Source organism: Onychomys torridus, chromosome X, assembly GCF_903995425.1.
Source record: "Onychomys torridus chromosome X, mOncTor1.1, whole genome shotgun sequence".
In the NCBI taxonomy this organism is placed as follows: domain Eukaryota; kingdom Metazoa; phylum Chordata; class Mammalia; order Rodentia; family Cricetidae; genus Onychomys; species Onychomys torridus.
Window position 1 is genome coordinate 14,658,617 of NC_050466.1, and position 23,100 is coordinate 14,681,716.

General features: G+C 43.5%; 1 pseudogene; it reads right to left on the reverse strand.

The window, feature by feature from the left end:
• LOC118574472 overlaps positions 1-20,048 on the reverse strand; it is a 46,550-nt pseudogene extending 26,502 nt beyond the window's left edge.
• Between the last annotated feature and the right edge of the window lie 3,052 nt (positions 20,049-23,100).

The following is a 23,100-nucleotide window of genomic DNA, read 5'->3' on the forward strand; positions in this document are numbered from 1 at the left end:
GTTGAAAAATCATAGGACCTCTTAGTCGAATTTCTGGGGACACCCAAGCTCTTGAGCAGAGGCCAGAATTCCAAGGAGAAAATCTGATTCCAGGAAATGAGGGGTGGTTAAGGTGGGAGGCAAAAAACAAAACACACAAACCCAAAGGGCCAGGGACCCCATTGTTCTTACAGGCACTTGGGTAGACTCTCATTCTTGGTGTTAGTAAGATATTGCAAATTTCCTACATATCCTCAACCCACCTGCTGACTTCTGGGCAGAGAGCCCCCACTCCACCCTGGCAGAAATGGCTGCCACAGGATCTCAATGATTATACTTCCTGTGTAGCTGAAGTTATTGCTCTGGAGCCTAGCCATCCTTAGGGGATGGCACTGGCTGGGGCCACCATGGGTCACCTGAACCCTGCCTTACCCCAGGACTGGCATGCTAGCTGGAGCTCCCTTCATTTCAGTCTTGGGACCAGAGTTCTCCAGCACCCTTACTCTTTCATCCAGGACATACTGTGAAACAACACACTGGGATGTTGGCAGAGAAAGGAAAGCTTGATGGCAATGTTGCTTCAAGAATTCCAAGGTATCCAGGCCCTCTCTCCCGGCCTTCCTTCACTGAGTAAAAAAAAAAAAAAAAACCACAAACAAACAAAAACCAAAAAACCAAAAAACAGCACTTTCTACTAGACTCTAAGATGACAGAACTCAATGTTAGCCTCTTCTTGAGGCTCCACGAAGGTATAAGTGCCATATAGAAAATCTAAATTGGGAACCCTGTCATTAAATGGAGGATTCAGGAGGAACCACAGAAACAAAATCTAGGGCAGAAATTGTTCTTAGGGCTGAATACAGCACCACTCATCTTGCCAGCAGCACTCTAGCTGGCATATGTGTTCAGGATCCTTGGCTGGCATCTTGACAACTCTAACCCATAGGGCATCTGGGACTGAAATTCCAGAGGCTCACCTTCATTACTGAGGAAGTCTGTACAGCCCAGATGAAAAAGGACTCTACCCATTTCTCCTTCAGACAGCCCTGCCAGAGCTTTCCTATTCTCCATCTCTGCCAAGCGCCAGCTAAAGAAGTGCTTTTGTTGATGGTAACTGAACTCCCCTCTGTCTGGCCTGCTCTGACTTCTCACTGGCCTGAGGCTACCCACAACTATGGCCTGTTTCTAGAACTGTTCAAATACTTTCAAGCAAAATGTCCCAGGCACCATGCCATTAGCAAACACCCACCCTCTCACAAGACTAGATGCCACACACCTCTATGATCCCAGCTCTCACCCACCTGTGCTTCAGCTGAGGGCTGTGTCTCTAAGGGCTTTAATCAGACCAACAGTCCTGTGTTTGAACTTAGGTCTGTCTTACATGCCTACTAGAGGTAGGGTGCTTTGCCATGGTGTCTGGACCTTCAATGGACTTCTGTCTGCAGCAGATACTCTCTGAATGTACTCACTAAGATACAAACACACATACCAGCTCACCATCAGGTCAAGGAAAAGCATAGTCATCCTTAACTATTAGCAAAAGTTGGATCGGACTCTTCCTGTAATTACTCTGGATGGTGAAAGACCAGGTTCATTCTTTGGTAGACCTCACATGGTATGTGTGTAGGGGGAGCTTTCTTGACCTTGATCCTAGATATTCTCTAGCACTCTTGAGTAAGTTGGCTTAGGAAAAAGAAGCCTCCTAGAGGGGTGACCTGCTTTAAGTCCATTTCACAGCTAGTGGGTTTGGTCAATGTGGCACTGGCATTGAAACCAGTCCACATGGTACCTTTCCTGTCTCATATCTACCTTCCTTGCTGACTCAGAACCACCCTAAGGAGGGACTCTGCCTTCTCCTTTCTCTTACACACTCAGTGGGCTCACACAACAACTGCATCCTACACTTGTAGTTCTTTCCCATACCCTTGGATTGTGCTGGGGTTCTGGTTGTCTTGGTGAACTCTTAGAAGGTAGGTAAAGGACATTGGACTCTGTGTAGAAATCCTGAAGACAGCAAAAGTGCAAAGGAAAGAAAAAGAAAGTCAAAATACAGAAAAGATGGAAAACAAGGAGCAACAGGGAGAAAATGAAGCAGAAAGAAACAGCTGAGGACATCAGAAGAGGAGGCAGGGTGTCAGGGAAGAAGGAGAGGAGGAAGGAAGGGAGAAGGAAGAGTTGGAGGGAGGGAAGAAGAAGGAAAGAAGGACTGAAGGTCTGACAGACAGATAAATGACCACTTGGTGGAATTTCTGTGCCCACCCACCCCCCTAGCCCATGAACTGAGAGTAGAATCCCAAGCGTAGAGTTTAATTTCAGGAAATAGGGGGTAAATACAGTTGAGAGTACAAAAAAAAAAAAAAAAAAAACGAACCCAGAGACACTGTTGTAACTACATGTAAGTTCTCCTTGACTTGAGAGTGAGATGGTATGTGTCTATTTGTATGTTCTTGAGCAGAAGCTGCTCCTTTATGGTGGTAGGAGGATATGAAGGTGTCATAAGCATCTTGTTCACAGATCTGCTCCAAGGCTGCTGACTCCAGGTTAGAGAGTGCTTCTCCACCATGACAGACATGGCTGCCACAGGATATCCAAGCCTGCACTTCCTATGTCACTATGATGGTACATAGATGGTATCATAGCCTGGCTACCTATGTCACTCTGGGGTACAGTGAGCTTCCAGGACCGGCAGTGGTGAGGCCCTACCCATTATCTGAACTGGGCTAACTGGAGCCCCCTTTGGTTCTGTCTTTGGACCATGGTCCCCATTAATTATTCCTCATTCCTTCACCCATAGACCAGAATGGCTGAGAAAGAGCACACTGAGGTATTGGAAGAAACAATAAATCAATTACACTTGATGGCAGTGTTGCACCAAGAATGCCAAGGGACCTGTCTTCCAGCATCTCTCCCTCCACCCTTCCCTGAAGGAAAAAAGGCCAACAACATGTCATTACACTCCAAAATGGTTGAGTTCAATCTTGACCACTTCTGGTCAGAGATGGGTCTTGGAGCCTTACAATATGGATCCTGACATGGAGTGGGGTGTCATAGACCTCACAGGGTTCTCAACCCCATTATATGGAGATGATTAACTACAAGGGGCATGGTCTGCCCTCAAGGCCTAAGGACCATACAGAAAAACTAAATTGGGAACTCCAAAACTAGAAGCAAGTGTCACGAGAAGCCACAGAATCAAACCTTGGCCCAAAACTGGGAACAGGGATGAGTACAGTTTCTGCCATAGACTGCCAGAAACATTTTAAATGGCAAATGTGTGTAGGACCCTCAGATGGCATATTGATGCTGAGATTTTTGTTTGTTTGTTTGTTTGTTTTGCTTTGTTTTGTTTTTCGAGACAGGGTTTCTCTGTGTAGTTTTGGTGCCTGTCCTGGATCTTGCTCTGTAGACCAGGCTGGCCTCAAACTCAGAGACATCCACATGGCTTTGCCTCCTGAATGGTGGAATTAAAGGTGTGCCCAGTGATGCTGAGGTTTAAGGGTAACCCATATAGTGTCTAGGTCTCCTATGGGTGTGCTGACATTGCATTTCCATGCCACAACAAAGCTTCAAGTTCAAGGCTACCTGACCCTATATAAGACATAGAAGAAGATGGGAAGTTGGCACAGGGGAGACAACCACCCACCCACATGGGGCCAAGGTTTAGAAATGGATTTGTACCTAGTAGAAGCGGAATCCAACTTGTACAAAGGGAGGACAAAAAGTACACAGTTTCCATCTTGAGAGCACCACTTCCTCAGCAACAAACAGGAGTCAGGTTACAAAGCAAATCTGACATCAGAATCCTTTGGTCTTCTTGTCCAGAGACCCAACCTGTGCATTCCAGGGCCTTGTCTGGGCATTCAAGTGTATCTGTTGGCCATCTTCTAAAGCTCACATGAGTTTTTGTATTGAGGCACCTCAGCCTCTGCTGAAAGATTAGGATTCCAGAGACTCTCAGTGGGGACTAGAAAATATCAGAGAAGAATGTTAGTCTATTTCATTTCTTACCAGCCTGTCAGGTCCTAGGCTGTGGCTCCAAACCATGTATTTGTGCTTGCCTATCCACTGTATGATCTCACTGTCTGTACATAGTTGCTCCCCTTTTTCCACACAGCCACTGGATGTCAAGACAGTAGCCACTGTTTCCTTCCTCCAAAGGTCACAGAGTCTGTTTGTTGCACAGACACTTTTTTATCACGTGCATCTACATCTTTTCAGGTACTGATGTCTATAACCCACCATTGATGAAAAGGAGGCTCTCTCTTATGGTATTTACAGAGACTGAAGGGCACCTAGAAAACCATGTAACAGAGAACCTAGTCCTCTTGGCTGCCAGTACCACACCAGGACACTACTACCCTTCCTCAGGTTGTGCCCCCTTTGTGCTATAATTGGGCCATACTGAAATGGAACCTACAACTTTCCTTTACCATCTTTTCTCCCAGGGAGCTGGACACATGGCCAAGGACAAAGTGAGTGTAGGTGTCAGGAGAAGGAATTTGTTTTTCACCTGGTTGTCACTACAAGTGGGCACACACACACACACACACACACACACACAGAGAGAGAGAGAGAGAGAGAGAGAGAGAGAGAGAGAGAGAGAGAGAGAGAGAGAGATGGGGGGTGAGGAGGGATTGATGAGAGAGGGGGGTAAAAACTGACACTTTTATAAAACATAAACTTTTACCTTAGGTTTAAAAAAATGCCTGAGGAGTTGGTGAAATGGCTGAAGGGGTGAAGCTCCCTGCTGAAGACCTGAGTTCAAACCCAGGACCTAAGTCAACCTCTGACCCACACCCACATGTGCATGACCTGCACACCTACACTCACCCACACATATGTACACAAGTTGAATAAATAAAATGTACTAAATGGAATAAAATTAAAATAAATAAATACCTGCCAGCTGGTGAGATGGCTTCCCAAAGCTCTTAGTGCCTCCTGTTGATGCAGACCTCAGCTTGACACCCAGGACCGTGTAAAATGGGAGGAGAGAGCTATCCTGACTTTTCCATGTGTGCTGTGGCATGAGTACTCATGTGCATAACACACACACACACACACACACACACACACACACACACACACACACTCACATTAATGTCATGCCACAGGTGTTCAGGGAAAATAGACCTCGCTGGATTCTTGGGGGAATTACCACTTTCTCTTATAAAATTCTTTTCATTACCAAATAGAAGCCTTCATGGCCAGAATGACCAAATCTGTAGAGGCCCCCATCCTTCTTGTTGAGACTTTCTGTGATACCTAGGGAAAAGGACTGCTCTCTGTTCTCCAGACAACCTTGTCAGTGCTTCCATACTCTCTATTTCTACAAACACCCAGATTAGGGAACCCCTCTCAGAATGGAGATGGACCTCCCTTGTGACAGGCTTACTTTAGTTTCTGACTGGTACCAGGCCACCCATGTCTATGGATTGGGCTTGGCACCTTCCATGTACATACTTTCCTGCCAAAGGTCTTGAGAGCCACATCATAAAATAAGACACCCACTTCCTGACAAGACTGTGTGGTACTACTCTGTGATCCTAGTGCTTTCTGCCAGATGCACCTACTTGTACACTTCTGCTGGGACTTTATAGAGCTTAAAAACTCACACCAAGAACTCTTTCAGGTTTGAACTTAATAGCTGTATTACACACCTTCTAGAGGCAAGATGCTCTGCAATGGCTTCTGTACTCTCTGTGGCCTTCTTTCTTTCTTTCCCCTGTGATTGTTGGGAATTGAACTCAGGACCTCTGAAAGAGCAGTCAGTGCTCTTAACTTCTGAGCCATCTCTCCAGCCCAGGACTTGTTTCTAATGTAGAGCAAACACAAGGAATCCACCTCCATGCACATTCACACATAGACACACATAACAAATATAGACACACAGAGATACACACATATACACATACACACAGGAAAGAGAGAGAGAGAGAGAGAGAGAGAGAGAGAGAGAGAGAGAGAGAGAGAGAGAGAGAGAGAGAGAGAAACAGTGACAGAGACAGAGAATATACCAGCTAACCCTCAAGTAGAGTTGAACCATAGCCTCATTTGCTACCTGCCTATGTTGGGCCCTGATCTACACATTATCCCACTGACTGACCACAGGCAGGCTCCCTAATAGGTCAGGGAAACCCTTCTTGACCTTGTCCCTGGATATTCTATGGGAATATTGTGGACCAGTGAGGAGTAAACTCTAAGAGTTCTGACTTGCCTTTGAGTTGGGTTTGTTGTTAGTTGGTTTTCCAGGGAGGCTCAGGTAGTGAATCCTGGTTATGTACATGACACATCACACCTCTACCTTGCTTCCATGGCCGAGGGGCCTCTGCTCAGGTTCACCATGAGGAAGAACACTGCCTTCTGCTCCTTGCTGATTGATATGTACACAATAGGCACACACAACCAGGATGTTCCAAGTACATATTTTCCTTGCAATAACTCCCCATACACTTGGATTCTGCTGTGGATATAACTTTTATAACTGAGTCCTTGGCTGATAGGTAGAGGACAGTCAACTCCACCTGCAGAAGTCCTGAAGGACAGCAACAGTCAAATTGAAACAAAATAAAAATGAAATGGAAAAAAAGAGTAGAAAGCAAGGTGAAACAGAGTGAAAAGCAAAGTGAATGAGCTAAGAATATCAGTAAGCAAGTGAGCAAGGGGAATCAAAAGAAGGAAGGATGAAACAAAAGAATGAGTGAAGGAAGGAAGGAAGGAAGGAAGGAAGGAAGGAAGGAAGGAAGGAAGGAAGGAAGGAAGGAAAGGTGGGTGGGTCAGATGGAGAGAAGGAAGATAAAGGGAGCAACTACGGAAGGACCTAGAAGTAAATGGCCTTTGGCTGCAATTTATGGGTACCTGCCCCCCAAGCTCCCGAGAAGAAGCAGTATCTCTGGTACAATACCTGGTTTCAGGAAGTGAGATGTGGGTGTAGGTAGGGAACAGGAGAAAACAAACTATCAGCCAGGGACCCTGAGTATGGCCACAGGTACTTGGGCAGACTCTGTGCCTTGCTCCTAGGACGACATGGAAGATTCACATGCCCCCTGTCCACACATCTGAGCCTCATGTGATGACTCCAGGGCAGAGAGCTCCTTTCATATATGCCAGACATGGCTGCCACAGCATCTTTTTGCCTGTACTTCTTGTGGAGCTGAGATCTGGTGCTCTAGAGCCTTGTCTTCTTAGGGAGCTAGACTGGCTGGTACCCCACATGGGTCACTGAGACCCTGGCTCTTCCTAAGGCTGGCAAGCCTGTTAGAGCCTTCTTTCTTGTACTCTTGTACTTGTATTTTGATTAGAGTCTCCATCCTTCCCATTTTCTCATCCCCCAGACATACTGAGAAAAATCAGAGTTGTTGGTGGGAACAGCAAAATAGTTCTACTGAATGGCAGTATTGTACCCTAAATATCAAGGTATCCTTGTTCCAGGTCCACTCTCTCTGCCCTTTTCTGAGGAAAAAAAGCCAGTAACAACTTGCCACCAGACTTCAAGATGACTGAATACCATCATGGCCACTTCTGGACAGAGATAGGCCTCCCAGCCTAACTCTAGGTATCTGACCAGGGAGGGTCACAGACCCCACATGGTCCTCATTGCTGGATTGAGACATTACAGTCCCAGGCCATTGTGGCCCCTCAGGATACTAGGACCCTCTACAGAAACTAAATTAGGAATCTCATCACTAGATGAGTCAGTGTAAGCCACAGAAACAAAACTTCATGAGCCCACGGCTAACCATAGCCCCCTCTCCATCGGCAACATTGATCACCCTTTCAGAAGACCTAAGCTACCCACTCAGTTAGGATGGCCTACCACCTTTCACACATTTTCATGCTCTTTGTCAGCAGCTCTAGCATTCCACAGCTATGGCTTCCCAGCTTATATCCAGTGGACTAAGCCAATCCACTGTGAATGCATGGTCTACCTCCAGTGTTAAGTCTCAAACCCTGGGACAAATGGCTGAGGTACTTATTTAACAGATAAAAGCAGACAATGGCCACAGGCTCTCCCAGCATCCCCCAGTCTCTACCCGTTACAGGGTATGGCTGGCAAACCTTCCCTCTACCCTGAACTGCCCTTTTGCCAGAGGCTTTTCCCTATATAATATAGCCATTTTGGTTATCCCTTCTCTTTTGGGCCTCCAGGCTGCGGTACCTGATTCCTCTCTCTTCCCTTTCCCTTGCCCTCCCTCCTCTGCCCACATGGCACAGCTCAGACTGGTCATAGCCAGTCTGGACTCTCCCAGATGTCCCTGCCTCTGACTATGCTCTTCCTTTTATCTACAATAAACTTTCTCTTCTACCATACTTAAGAGCAGTCATGTCCTTTCCTTTTTTATTTATTTTTTCATTAAAAAAGAACCTTGATATCCTTCCTCAGTCAGCTATAGAATCTACAAAAGTCCTATTGTGGTCAGGTGTGTGTCCATGTCACTTGTATTTTGCCCTAAAGTACAGGATGCTATCTTGAAGTTCTACAGGCCTATATTCATCTTATGTTGTCTGGATAGTCATCCATAGAACTCCTAAATCAGGTTCTATCACTAGAATGTCACTTAACAGCCTTTTCTACTACCTGTTGTTGAAACTACAAAAGATGATATGATATGAATGGAACAACTGTTCCATTCAAGAATCTAACTGCCTTGTTATCCTTTCCACTAGCATTTCCATAGAATTCAAGAGACTGTTTTTTGTTTTTGTTTCTGTGTTTGTGTTTTTTTTTTTAAACGCAGAGTAATTATCTGGAACTTCAGGATGTAGAGATGCCCAAAGATCATAGTGGAAGCCTTTCTCACACTGTTCATCCTGGAAGGAAACACCACAATGTCTTTCAGTTCATTTGGGCCTGCCAAACTTATGCTCAAAATGTGACACTATACCCCTCACTTGACTAGCCTACAGAGTGCATTCAGGCTATAACATCAGAAGAAAGTATGCCATGAAAATTAATTCTACTCATCCTTTGGAAACCTAACAGGTGTAAGTTCCCACTGATTATTGTAATCTTTAAAATTTATTTTCCTTCATTTTTCTTTTTTATTTATTATTCTCTCATATATTACCTGCTGACCACAGTTTACCCTCCCTCCTCTCCTCCCAGTCTGTCCCCCAGATCCACTCCTCCTCCATTTGCCTTCAGAAAAGGGCAGACCTCCCCAGGGATATCAACCAAAATTGGCATTTCAAGTTACAATAAGACATAAGACTAGGCACATATCCTCATATTAAGGCTGGACAAGGCAACCCAGTAAGAAGAAAAGTGTCCTAAAAGCAGACAAGAGCCAGAGACAGACCCCATGACCACTGTTGGAAGTCCCACAAAACACCAAGCTATACAACCATAACATACATGCAAAGGACCTTGGTCAGACTCATGCAGGCTCCCTGATTGTTGGTTCAATCTCTGTGAGATCCTATGAACCCTGTTTAGTTGATTCTGTGGGCCACTATTTTGTGACTTCCTTGACCCCTTTCACACCTACAATCCCTTTCCCCCTCTTCCACAGGATTCCCCATGCTCTGCCTAATGTTTGGCTGTGGGTCTCTGCATCTGCTCCTGTCAGTTGCTGGATAAAGCCTCTCTGATGATGATTATGCTAGGCTACAGTCTACAAGTATTTTCATTAGGAATCATTTCACTGACTTAAAATTTTTTTGCTGGTCATGTTTAGTCCCTGGGCTATCCAGACTCTAGTTCTTGGCCCTCCAGGCAGTGTCAGGCATGGGCTCCCTCTACTGGCATGGGCCTCAAGTTGGATGAGTCATTGGTTAACCACTCCCACAAATTCTGTGCCACTTTTACCCCAGCATATCTTACAAGTAGGACAAATTGTATGTCAGAGGTTTTGTGTGCTTGGGTTGGTGTCCTAATCCCTGTACTAGCCTTGTCTGGTTACAGAGGATGACTGATTCAGGCTCCATATCCCCCATTACTAGGGGTCTTCTCTAATGTCACCCTCATAGATTTCTGGGAGTTTCCACTGCACTAGGTTTCTATCTTACCCCCCAAATAACCCCAATTCCAGTCATCTCTCCTGGTACTCTCTCCCCCACTGCCACCTAATTCCTCTTGTTCCCATCCCCTTGCACCCCTAGTCTACCCTTGAAAGTATGACTCAGGTGTTAAAAAAAATAATGTCATGAAACTTGAAGGCAGATGGATGGAACTAGAAAAAAATCATGCTGAGTTAGGTAACCCAGACCCAGAAAGTCAAATATGGTATGTACTCGCTTAGAAGTAGACATTAGCTATTAAGTAAAGGATAATCATGTTACAATCCACAGACCCAGAGAGGCTAAGTAACAAGGAGGGCTCAAGGGGGGATGCATGGATCTCCCTGGCCAAGGGGAAATAGAATAGATTCTTTTTAAAGAAAAGTAACAAGCACCTTTCATGAAAGAGTCCATTGAAAGCTGAAGGATGCTTTCTCCTAGGATCACTATTTGGAGAATAAACCTTTCATCCTACCACTTACAGAACTTCCTTTCTAAGACTGACAAGGTAGATTAGTGAGCAAAAGTGTTTTCTATACAAGCCTTAGTACCTGAGTTCAATCCCCAGAACCCATGTAAAGGTAGGTTTTGCTGACATAAAAAATACAGCTCTTATCTTAAAGGAAATAAGAGATAGTTTATTCTGGAGCCATTGAGTGATCATGGCCTGGTAACACAGATTTAGGCTACACCAAATTCTATGTCTCAATGTGTAAACAGTTTCACTGGGTTTCTATGGTTTTACAGGACAAAGAAAATCACATATCAGGGCAACTTTAAAATATATTGGTGAGCACACCACAGAGGTGGTTACAACAACTTAGGGAGAGCTATTTTATAGGCACAAGATACTATGTGATAACGTTGTTAGCTCTTGGATCAGTGGGCACTAAGTATGCTGCTAAGTCAATAGCTTCTATGAGGTTTTTATTTATTATTATAGTGTAAGTTCAGATATGGAGTGGGACAATGAATGGCTGTTCCAGAAGGGTAAAAATAGCCCACAATAATCAGCCTCTGAAGCAACTCCAATTGATAACTACATACAAATGAAAATTTAGTTTCCTCCAACTGGAGAAACAAACTACCCTTAAGGGTAGGCTGCATGCTCAACAGTAGATGGCCAACTGGAAACAAACTCAACAGCATCTTTGGAAGTTCCTAGAAGTCTTGTCTAGTTAGATAGAAGCTGGTTGCATAATGTCATCTCAAGGCTTTTTCTTTTTTTTAAAAAAAAATTAATTTTTATTTTATTTATATTTTTCTTCTCTTTTTACCCTACAGTTACTTTGTATATGTATATAGTTGTCACTTTAGGGTTTTATGGGGTTCTTGAGTATGTGAACAAGTGGGTCTCTGTTTCTTGTGCCTTTTCTTGGGCTCTTTTCCTTCTTTTTGTTTTGTCTGATTCTAATGTGTTAATTTTTATTTTATTTTATCTTATTTTACATTTATTCCTTAGAAGCCTGTTTGGTTTTTGTTTTGTTTTTGAGCAGGGTTTCTCTTTGCAGGCCTGGCTGTCCTGGAACTCGCTCTGTAGACCAGTTTGGCTTCGGTTACAGAGAACTGCCTGCCTCTGCCTCTGGAGTGCTGTGATTAAAGGCAAGGACCACAACCATAGTCACTTATTTGTTTTTTAATGAGAGACAAAAGGGGGTAGGTGAATCGAAACAGGTGGAGAGGGGATGGAAGGAATAGAGGGATGGAAAACTGTAATCAAGATATATTATGTGAGAAGAAAAATTGATGGTGGCCATGTCAGAGGAGCAGCAGGTGACAATTGAAGTGGAAGATATTAGCCCACCAGGAGGAAACTCTTTGATGGGTCAAGATTACAGACTTCAGAATGTCTTTTGCTTCTGCTGTGCCTTCACATGTTTACCACTTCCATCTCTCTCTGGTATCTGGTATGGTGTGAATAGGTGTGGGGAGATCCCCACTACCAGTAATTTTTATATTTCCTGAAAAATTTTCCTGGGGTATAGAAGCTGTAAGGGAAAGAATAAAGATAGAGTTAAAGTGGGTTAGAAGGAACACATTAAGGATAAGAGAATTAGAAGAGTTAGAAGGAGAAGGAAAACCTCAAGAAAGACAGAAGGGACATTTCTGGATAGAAATAAGAAAAGACAATATAGAACACAGAATGGAGAATAGAGAAGAATAAAGAAAGAAACCATCAAGAGAGTGTGTGGGTGTCTTTTCCCCTTAAGCCTCTCAGATAAAAAAGTCTAGTACGCACCAACTCTGTGGATTCCCTTTGAACCCTGTGCTGTTGGAGGCTGGTCCCCCAGGCAGTGATAAAAAGATATAATTTCAATAAAAGAGGAAAAATTAATGAAAACACCTACACATTTAATGTATATTAAAAGTAATTTTCATATTTAGCTTTCAAAACTTTTTATCTTTATCGTTTCCTTCCTTGTTTCCTAAAAAAAGAAAAAAATAGAACAAAATCGTAACTTTTGGCATAAACAATACATGGGGGATTCTTTAAGAGGGTTTAAATGTGCATATGCAGTTACTTGCAGTGTCCAGAAGTTGTCATATCTCCTGGAGCTGGTATTGCATGTAGTTTTAAGCTGCTTGCCCTTTGTGGATGCTGGGAAGCAAACTTCAGAGCTCTAGAAAAGCAGCAATCAATCATACCTGCTGAGCCATCTCTCCAGCCTTTGACTTAATTTTGTTTGAATTCTTATTGTTTAATATAAAGCCCAGCTCCTTTTTTCTGTTTATTGGGTGGTGAAATCCTGTGAGGCCAGGTATGGTGGGATTTAGGAACTCAGGAAATTTACGAGCTCACTTACTTCACTAAGATCTTCTAGAGTGAGTATGGAAGCTGTGGAGATACTTCTGTTTAGTCATGCAAGGATGGGAAGGTGGCTAGTACAGGGATGGACAGGAGTGATAGCTGTTTGTTTGGCAAAGGAAACAGAACTATCACAGGGCATTTGGCTCCATGATACTTGTTCTTGATGTAGTGTCAAGGTTGGCCAATGGCAGAACTGTCTTTGGAGCTTAGGGCCACAGGCAGCCCAAGATTTAACATCCCTTCTGGAGGACCCAGACTCAGCAAGGGTTATTAACTAGTCAAGAATAGGCTTTCATGGAGAGGAAATCAATGTCCTGAAGCAGACAAGGACAAGGAGGAGTAATGGGGAATATTACTATTCAAACTTTTTCTCAACTTCACTGTCAAAGCATACAAAGTCTGAATCCCCAGTCATAAGACACATCATTAGGGATATCATCACTCGTGGGATATAGGTTGCAGAGAATACACATTCAGAGTTTATAAGATGGGTGGACCACAGTTCTTAGGAGTTGGAAAATCAAGGTCCGTTTTATATATGTACATGTGATGGAGAACAGCCTAATAATGCCCTATTTCAAAGCCACTCAGTGGTGATATAGTTCTTCCTGGGAAATGCATGAATGCTCATACCTGGGATACGTTTATGATCTGTGGTCTCTGGTATCCTGAAGAATTGATTCAGACAAAGGGGGCAAACTAAGACCATCAAGTTTAAGATTAATGATCAAATACTATGGGTGGAAGTGAAGAAGGATGCTTCATTCAAAGGATCTGTCCATATAAAAACTACTTAGCAACACTTTAGAATATCAAAAAGATGTGAAATAAAGTGGATTAGGAAACAATTTTCAATACTCATCTGGTAGCAAAACAGGCAAATATAAGAAAACCAAATATGAAACAAAAAGATAAAAACAGGAAAGGAGTGGAGGGATAGAATTCTCTCCCACAGTCCTCTGTGGAAGCTGGCCAGGAAGCAGGGAACACAGGTAGAAAGGTAAGAAAGGGCACAGCCTATCACAGAGACTCTCCAGAAGTAAATTACCAGGAAAATTAGGGTCTGCAAGGAAGGGCTGTGTACCATGGACACCTAGCCATCATAGCCATAATACATGCAGCATATAAAGGAGATATGGAAGAAAGTAATGGCTGGGCACAAAGATGTGAAAGGGAATTGGGAGTGAGAAGAGGTATTTCCAAACCCCTAAACCATTGATAATGATGCAAGTTCTCTTTATGCTTTCATGATTACCAAATCCATGAATAGGCAAAGGATGAGACCTTGACAGCCAAAGGAAAGTGGAGAGAGGGGGCCATTCTTGCTGAATACCTGAGAGGTTTTGAGGTATGGGGTAGATACAGATATAGTACCCACATGATAATATGTTCTATGTCCCCTTTATTGCAATCACTAACCACACTACAACCTGGTACTCCCTAGTGTGGTGATATTGTGTTCCCCAATATATTGTGCACCTTAATAAACTTTTCTGGCGTCAGAACAGAACAGCCAGTAGACAGACAAAGAGGCCAGAAAATGGCACACACACACACCTTTAATCCTAGCATTCTGCAGGCAGAGATCCATCTGGATCTCTGTGAGTTCAAAGACATACTGGAAACAGCCAGGCATGGTGACATATGCCTTTAATCCTAGGATGTGATAGCAGGAAGCAGAAAGCTATATAAGGCATGAGTAGCAGGAACTAGAGCCTGGTTAAGCTTTTAGGCTTTTGAGCAGCAGTTCAGCTGAGATCCATTTGGATGAGGACACAGAGGCTTCCAGTTTGAGGAAATGAGATCAGCTGAAGAACTGGCGAGGTAAGATTAGCTGTGGCTGGTTCTGTTTCTCTGATCTTCCAAGATTCCTGTTACAACCTAGGAACTTATATTGTCCAAAATTGTCACAGTAATCTCCACCTAGGGTCTTCACAGGTCTCTCACAAGCCTGAAAGATCCCCTTCTGTGTTTTGCTTGGACTAGAATCCCTCCCCCAAGACCCAGCTGTAGCACACTTGGGCATATACCCAAGGAATGCTCAATCATACCACAAGGCCATTTGCTCAGCTATGTTCATATCAGCATTCTTTGTAATAGCCAGAACCTGGAAACAACCTACATTCCCTTCAACGGAAGAATAGATAAAGAAAATATGGTACATATACACAATGGAGTACTACTCATCAGAGAAAAACAATGACATCATGAGGTTTGCAGGCAAATGGATAGATCTAGAATAAATCATCCTGAGTGAGGTAACCCAGACTCAGAAGGACAAACATGGTATGTACTCATTCATAGGAGGATACTAGATGTAAAACAAAGATGACTAGACTGCTACACAACTCCAGGGAGGCTACATAGAAAACGGGACCCTAGGAAAGACACAGGGATCACCCAATGACAGAGAAATGGATGAGATCTACATGAACAACCTGGATGACAGTGGGAGTAATGAAGGACAAGGTTTGAGGGAAAGAAAGCTTAGGGGAGCAGGAGATCCCAGCTGGATCAAGAAGAGAAAGGGAGAACAAGGAATAACAGACTATGGTAAATGATGACCACATGAGAACAGGAAGAAGCAAAGTGCTCGAGAGGTCCCCAAAATCCACAATGATACATCCTCTGTAGACTGCTGGCAATGGTTGAGAGAAAGCCTGATCTAACCTAGTCTGGTGATCAGATGGCTAAACACCCTAACTGTCGTGCTGGAACTCTTGTCCAATAACTGATGGAAGTGGATGCAGAGATCCTCATCCAGGCCCCAGGTGGAGCTCCAGGTGTCCAACTGTTGAGAAAGAGGAGAGTCTGCAAGAGCATGAATTGTTGAATCCAAGATTGCAAAAAGCACAGGGACAAATAGCCAAACGAATGGAAGCACATGAATTATGAACCAAAGGCTGTGGAGCCCCCAGCTGGATCAGGCCTTCTGGATAAGTGAGACAATTGAATAGCTTGATCTATTTGGGAGGCACCCAGGCTGTGGGACCTGGACCTGTCCTTAGTGCATGAGCTGGCTCTTTGAAACCTTGGGCTTACACAGGGACACTTTGCTCAGCCTGGAACGAGGGGACTGGACGTACCTGTACTGAATCCATCAGGTTTAAATGAATCCCCAGGGGAGTCTTGGCCCTGGAGGAGATGGGAATAGAGGGGAGGGGATGGATTAAGGTAGGGGTGGGGGAGGGAGGGGGACAGGGGAACCCATGGTTGATGTGTAAAATTAAAACAGAAATATAATAATAATAAATAGTTAAGAAAAAAAGGAAAACAAATTTCATCACAATCTATGACTGAATAAAAGTGAAAGATTTGTGCTAGGTACACAAAGAGGACAGAAAAGAAAAGAAATGAAAAAGACACAAAATAAACACATGGAAATGTTTTTGTAAAGTCTTTTGTAAAAGAATTCTATGCCTAGCTCTAGAAATATTTTCATGGGGAGACACCTCTTCACAATTACCTTTTAAATTAAAAATAGTTTTTAAATATGTAAAAATATTTATAATTGTTCTTTATTGACTGTTTCATTTATCCTTGATGAAAAACCAATGAATATATTATTATCATCATAATACTAGCCACAGCCTCAGAAGTATCTGGGAAGTAAGCACATTTTCAAGTGGAACAATCTCCTAAGGCTAGCACCCTGTAATACAGTGTCTCATGTTGTGGTGGTCCCACACCCCTACACCAAAACACACTGACAATTATTTGTTACTACTTCACAGCTGTTGGATTGGTACCATTATCAAAGATATTAATAATATCTGATATGTAACAGTTAAATCTTTTGTGACCCACAGGATGAAACCCACTGCCCTAGGTTGTTAGAGAGCCTTCTCTGGCTATCCTCATTCCCTTGGTGACTCAAGGATGAGAGAGTGCCCAGAGAGTAGCACAGACACTGATATTTCCGATGCACTCCCATGCTAATACTGTAACTGTCCCCTCTCTTGGAACACTGTCTATCTCCTCGTGCAGTGCAATCAATTAACAGGTGAACTTGGTCACCTATACCTTACACAAGAACAGGGAGCTAACCATTGCATGCACCCTTGGTAGTACTGCCAATTTCCACTCCTGTGGACCAAAGACCTTCCTCTTTAGGCCTTGTGGAAGGAGGAAGCTTGGTAGAAACAGACATCTTTCAAAAGTCTGGGTCCAGTGCCCTGTAACCTCTCCTCTATACGGCCACTCAACAATTGATCCCCAAACCACTATTGTTGCTAATGATGTTTGTGCAAGATTGCAGTCCCAGCCCTTGTTAGGTGGGGCCTTCAGGCTCCCAAGGCACCTGATACAGGTGGTGGAATCCAGCCTTTTATGGGAAAAATTCTATTGGTCCTAAGTTTGCCTTTTAAAACTTCTCATTCATATTTTCCCTTTCTCCAAATCCTCCCACGCCTTCCATTCCTACTCATCCAACTGTATGTGCTTTACCTCTAGTACCAAAATAATATATTCAATACCATTTGTGTTAGACCACAATTCCTGAGCATGGTGCCTGTCCTGCTGTATACACAATGACCTCTCTTGGAAACACTGTCACAGGGAGGCACCGGGTATCTGAAAATCTAGATCTTCCTGCCCTTGATCCCAGTTGGAAGGCATATTTGTCCTTAACACCAGGTGTAGCTTGACCTGTTGGCTCCATTCTTATTCCCGCTATTGTGATATGCTTTGGTATTCATGGTTTTATTTTATGTTTATAAATAAAACTTTGCCAGCATTGAAATGACACTTCCCCAGTTTAACCCGACCTGACATATAGACAGCTCACTTAGAGTAATTAGCCACACTAAAGCTATGGAATTTCACACTTAATTTTACACATTCACATTGATAATCTTCATACACTTAGCATCCCAACATAGAGAATTCCAAAACAGACCTGCACAGAACTAGAAAAGCAATCCACTCCACGAGTGCTTGCAGAACTTATACAGATCACTTGCAGTCAGTCTTTCCCCACCCCCTTATCTCAACCCTTTCTGTTCTCTACTAAATGATTTTTTTCTATACACACATACATTGGATTCATTACCCATGTATATTATTGACTAGATCTCAGGTTTACAGGATAAAGAGCCATTATTCTCTTTCTGAGATTATTCCATCTTGCTTAACCTCACACTTTATGATGTGACTGCCATTTTCATAATTTTTGCTTCTTGGAGACAGAAAAATGGATGTTCCCTCACAATCTTAAATAAAACCCTTTCCAAACCAAAAAACAAACAAACAAAATCTTTAATATGATCCATGCCGATTTGGACATGCGGACACTTTAAGAAGAAAAAGCCCCTGAGGAAATCCAAAAGCATGTTTTCATAAAATATTTTGTAAATGAAATTTGTTCCTCACTTTAGAAATACTTTTTTGAGGGAAGACAACATTTTTCCATTGCCTTTTAAATTACAAATTGTGTTTTTGAGAGGCAAAATCATTGAGTGTTTTCCTTTGTTGTTTGCATTTTTGCCCCCTTGGTGAAAAACCAACGAAAGAATTGGTAATTTGAGTAATGAAATACTGCCCAGAGAAGCATAAGTTTTGGGACATGCAGGTTTCCTGGGCGAGCTACCTCAAAGGTAGCTTGGAAAGGTGTCTCCCTTAGACACTAAGCCTCTGTGGGGCAGATTCCTACTAGGAGACACAGATGAAGGGGAAGGGAGAAGGCGCAGGCTAGGAGCCTTCACGACTGCGGGTTTTACCTTCCGCAGGCTATATCTAGTCAACTGACTATTCTTTCATTTCCGGTCTTAATCATTCGTCAAAGGTCCTGGATCTAGGGCATTCTATGAGCATACTGAGCAGGCGCTATGCACAAGCCTCTGTATGGGCTGAATCTCCGTGACTAGAAAGTGCAAGAGTCCAAGAATTCCGATACCTTCCTCATAAAGCTCAGCGAACGACCCCAAATGCAAGACACTGGCTGACCCAGGCAGACCTCCCTGGTTCGCCAGGAACTTATGGAACCCGAACGTGAACCTGGAGCTCAATTGCGGCCGCGAGGCAGACAGATTGAGGGATCCCTCCCATTCGCGGCAAAGAGTTACCCCGCACCGGGAAAGTGCAAATACACCCTGCCAAGGAGCATGGAGATGCCCTGGAATCCAAAGCATTGCTCCATGGCTGCCTATAAAGGGTAAGGGAAAAAATAGCGCGAGAAATTTACCAGGCAGAGAAGGGAAGGCAGGGTCTGTGAAATCAGTTCCTGTATTAAACTCACAGGAGGGAGGCGCGGGGAGGGAGTAGGGTTATGCAACACGAATTAGTTGATCTGCCTGCTTCCCAGGGCACTCTTTAAGATTGGGATATTCAGGCACCCAAGAGCTGGTCCTTGCAGGCTGCACAAGAGAACCCTTTTGCTTTTCAGATGGGCTTGGGCAGTAAGCAGCAGGTTTTCTGGTGAACCTATGGCAAAGTGCTTGGAGATGTGCCTCCCTTGGTCTCTGAGCCTCTCTCGGGGGCTAATTCCTGATCAAGGCACAAGAGAGAAAGGAGAACACACAGAGGTCAGGCTAGCACTTGCAACCAATTTTTCTACAGCAGGCACATATCAAATCAATTTAAGAATATTTCGTTTTAATTCCTAATTGTTCACACGCTTTCTATGAGTCGGGGCAATGAAAGATTCGCTGCTCAACATATTCAGCATGCTCCGGGGGTGAGGTGGGGGAACCCACACGAACAAACATCAAAAAACAAAACAAAAAACAAACAAACAAACAAAAAAACCACGGAACAGACAAACAAAAACCCTCGTGGGCTTAGTCTCTTGCACCAGACCGTGTGGGAACCTCCCTGCAAGAATCCCAGAGATAGCCCCCATACCTTCCATTTCCTCACACCATGTCCCCTGGTGAATGACATCCTTTCATCTCATGTGAAAAGCTACTCTCTAGGAAACCATCCATGCGTTCCCAATAAACCAATGAACACCCATAAATTCACGATGCTGGCTCACCCAGAAGGTCACTCTTAGGAGGGAGGATCCCGGAGGAAGCAAGGTCCCCCTTGCAGGGGCAGCCATTCTCAGGGACAGCTGCCTTCTGGGAAAACGCTGCTGCAGCTAGGTGCTTACCTAAATGCACACAGATGCCCTGGGACTGAAAACATTGTCCCCTGTTTGCCAAAAGGTGAGGAGAAAAACGGCTTGAGTTACTTACCTGGTAGATTTTGCGGTCTTACTGCAATGGATTCTTTGTTCCTTAAAAGTAATGGATGCCTGGAAGGAGCTTATCACTAGCGTAACCCACTCTGCCCCTAGTGGTGAGACGGCAGGTAACCAGTTTATATTGTCAGGGTTCTTCTCTGGGTCAATAATAGGTCCCCATTTTGGAGGATTGGGGATGCATTACCTGCTGAATGTAAGTGGCAATGGGAGGTGATGAAACTCCATCTGCAGTGGTATCATTTCTTACTAAGAGGGAGTTTGAACAGCACCAGCTCCTTCTGTCTGTTTGAAAAGGCTCTGAGATAAGCTGGGGATAGCCAGGTACATAAAGGCTCAGCCCTGCAACTGTACAAGAGGACCTTCTTGGCTTTCATACAGACAAGTTCCCTGCTGTTAAGAACAGTAAGGGTTGACCAAATCAAAAGTGACAAATGAAACTGTCAATACAACAGAAGGGATGGGAATTACAGGGAGCCCTTGCTGTCCCTATTCAAATAGTAATGCCCGAGGTCTATCATTCCTATGTCTGGAGTTAATAACTAAGGGCTTGCACTCACTGATTTTGTGTCAACTGGACATGAGTCATAAGAGAAGAAGGTGCCTCAATGGAGGAAATGCCTCCATGAGAGCCAGCTGTAAAGCATCTTCTCAATTACTGGTCAATGGGGGAGGGTCTAGCCGATATTGGTGGTGCTATTCCTGGGATGGAAGTCTTGAGTTCTATTAGAAAGCTGGCTGACCATGCCAGGGGATACAAGGCAGTAAACAGCACCCCTGCATTGCCTATGAGTCAAATCCTGCCCTGTTGGAGTTCCTACACTGACAAACTCCAAAGATGGTCTGGAAGTGTAGACCCGCTAAACATTTTCCTCTGTAATTTGCTCTTTGGTGTTGCTGTTTCATCGTAGCAATAAATACACTAACTAAGACAGGCCTTGATTGCTTCCTGACCAGCCACTCCTGCTCTATACCCTGTAACCCCTTGGCCTGTCATGCTAAATCTTCCTAAGGCTGTGACCCAGTACCACAATGTCTTTTGTTGTGATGGTTCCCTACCCATACCCCTGACACACACCGATAATTGTTTTGTTACTACTCCATAGGTGTTGGATTAGTAATGTTATCAATCATAATGTAAATATCTGACAAGCAACCCTTAAATCTGTTGTGACCCATAGGTTGAGACACCGCCCCTCAGCCCTAGGTGGTTAGAGAGTCATCTCTGGTTATCCTCATTCCCTTGGTGACTCTAGGATGAGAGAGTGCCCAGAGAGTAGCACAGACACTGATGTTTCCCATGCACTCCCATGCTAATACTGTAACTCTCCCTTCTCTTGGAACACTATCTCCTCGTGCAGTGCAATCAATGAACAGGTGAACTTGGTCACCTATACCTTATACAAGAACAGGGAGCTAACCATTTCATTCACCCTTTGTAGTACTGCCAATTTCCACTCCTGTGGACCAAAGACCTTCCTCTTTAGGCCTTGTGGAAGGAGGAAGCTTGGTAGAAAGAAACATCTTTCAAAAGTCTGGGTCCAGTGCCCTGTAACCTCTCCTCTATATGGCCACTCAACAATTGATCCCCAAACCACTATTGTTGCTAATGATGTTTGTGCAAGATTGCCTTCCCAGTCCTTGTTAGGTGGGGCCTTCAGGCTCCCACGGCACCTGATACAGGTGGTGGAATCCAGCCTTTTATGGGAAAAATTCTATTGGTCCTAAGTTTGCCTTTTAAAACTTCTCATTCATATTTTCCCTTTGGTATTCATGGTTTTATTTTAACTTTATGTATAAAACGTTGCAGTGAAAATTTAAATCATATCACAAGAGCATTTGTTCTGTTATGTTCATATCAGCATTTTTTGTAATAGCTAGAACCTGGCAACAACCTAGATGCCTGTCACCTGAGGAATGGATTATGAAAATGTGGTACATATACACAATGGAGTTCTACTCAGCAGAAAAAACAATGACTTCCTGAGGTTTGTAGGCTAATGTTTGGAACTAGATAATATCATCCTGAGTGAGGTAACCCAGACTCAGAAGGACAAACATGTTATGTACTCAGTTATATGTCGAAACTAGATAAAGCAAAGGAAAATCAGACTGCAACCCACAGAACCAGGGAGGCTACTTTTGAATGGGGAAACCTAGGATGACTTTGGCTTATAATAAGTTTTGATTTTACTCAATCATTGGCCAAGCTTCAGTGAAACATTTCACTATTAGGATAAGAATTTATACTGTATCAAGCTGATACTAGAAAAATAAATAAATATGAAAATTAAAAAGAAAAACTTGAAATAAATGGCCAAATCTATAAATAAGAAAATTATGTGTTGGTGTTGGCAAGGTAACTTATGATTGTGGTTGTATAACTTGGCATGTAAATTTTACTTCAATAAATTTTCTTTAATAAAAGGAATACCGATACTCTGTCAGTTACTTGCACACACACCTGAATAACAGGGCAGAGGAGGAAGAGCATGGTATGTATTGAGCTATCCTTGACTTGGACATTTTAGGATGTCCTGTCACATGTTTAATAGCATTGAGTTTAAAAGCATGTACAGTGAATGTAGCTGTGTGTTGATATGTGAGGGATGCAGGGTGTTTTCATGTTCATTCCTGATGATACTCTTCCACTTGACAAACATTTTACTCCCCCACCCGTGTTGTAATTTACATGTCTACTAAATAGGCATTATATTTTGACCTTTGTTTATTTTCAAGACAAGGTTTCTCTATGTCACCCTGGCTGGCCTTGAACTGATCCCCCTGGCTCTGCCTACCAAGTACTGGGACTAAAGGCATGTGCCACCACCACCTGGCCTAGCTTCTTCATTCTAAATAGCAGCTTTTCTTCTCAGCCAGCAGCTGTGGACTGGTAATTTCTACTTTGGTCATCTTGCTGATGTCACTCCAGATTTGAGACTTTAAAAATCCATATGCTGGCAAGTCAGTGTGTGCCACTGAGAAATCATCTTTATTTAGCCCTGGGGAAAGTTAGGAAGACTTTCATTTCTGTCTGAAAGCTTTGGTGGATTTTATATACATCAATATGGAAATTAACTATGAATCTCGGTAGAAGGGTATAGTGTCGAAGAAAAGATTTCTTTGTAATGAA